The sequence below is a fragment of the Rhincodon typus genome, chromosome 33 (assembly GCF_021869965.1).
Source record: "Rhincodon typus isolate 14 chromosome 33, sRhiTyp1.1, whole genome shotgun sequence".
In the NCBI taxonomy this organism is placed as follows: domain Eukaryota; kingdom Metazoa; phylum Chordata; class Chondrichthyes; order Orectolobiformes; family Rhincodontidae; genus Rhincodon; species Rhincodon typus.
The window spans coordinates 6,147,320-6,148,750 of NC_063364.1; positions in this window are offsets into that span (position 1 = coordinate 6,147,320).

Here is a 1,431-nt window from a genome sequence, read left to right on the forward strand (position 1 = left end):
GTGGTGCTGATTTGTCGTAATGTGGTTACATTTATTCAGACATAGGGCCCTCTCCTTTGCATGCAAAAATAATATGTGCACACATTGGAGGTAGATCTGTGAAGACAGCCAATTCCTGCTGCATTCCCATGACAACAGCCTGAGCAATCAGAAACAATCACTTGGTTTGAATTTAATCAGTTCACAGTTCCTGCTGTATCTCCAACTAGTATATCAGTATTTGTTAATCTCAGTAAAGCCTTTCTAAAAGTGTGTCATTATAGTTGGTAAAATCATTGCTTTTGTTTCTTCAAAATTCAACACATTTGTTCGTTAATGCTATCTTGAAAAGGTGGTCAAACTATAGCACAGTATGATATCATAAATAAAAGTTGAGCACTAAGATCAACATGACATGTGGGAGTCCCACTGATTTGTATCTCAACGTGATCGTTCATTCTTACAACAAAGTTAAGATTTTGGTTGAGATGCTCAAATTCATGAAGTGTTTTGATAGAGTTCACAAGGAGAAACTGTTTGTAGTGACAGAGGGACCAATAACCAGACGACACAGATTTAAGGTCATTGCCAAAGGAACCAGAAGGCTGCACTTGAAATGATTCTTTACACAGCCAGTTGTCATGCTTTGGAATGCATTGGGAGGTTGCTGGAAGCAGATCCAATGGTAACAATCAGAAATAATTGGATAAATATTTTAAGAAATTGAAAATAAAATAGACTGCATGGAAATGACACGGGAATGGGATTACTTTGATAACCCAACAAAGAACAGGCAGAGTCAAAAGAGGCCAAATGATTCTGACACATGAGACAGATTTGCATGAGAGATGCTGGATTCCAGCTGTAACACCAGAGGGGGCTGTTGGGCAGCGTGTGTGACTGTGTCAAGGAGATTAATCTCGGGTCTCTCCAACTCACAACAATCAGTAATGAGCAAAGGCTGGGAATAGAACTCATTGTTTATCAGCACCAGTACAAATGAGACGGAGAGAAGAAAACTAAAATGACAAGGTTTATTAATTATGCTGAGAAGTATTCATCAATTCTGACAGAGAAACAGATTCATCTCAATTAGAAACATACAATTGTCAAAGCTGGTTAGACTAAGTCCTTGAGGCTCCGTCACATGACAGTAAATCACTGTGACATTGTCCAGACTCTCTCCTAAAGTTCAGATACTTAGAAGGGGTGGTGTCCATGAAAGCATTTCCCAGTGACAGTATCAGGGGAAACGTACAGCAGAGTGACAGCGCCAAGGGAACTGTACCCCACAGAGACAGTGCCAAGGGATCTGTACCCCACAGAGACAGTGCCAAGGGATCTGTACCCCAAATGCAGTTCCAAGGGAACTGTACCCCACAGAGACAGTGCCAAGGGAACTGTACCCCACAGAGACAGTGCCAAGGGAACTGTGCCCCACAGAGACAGTGC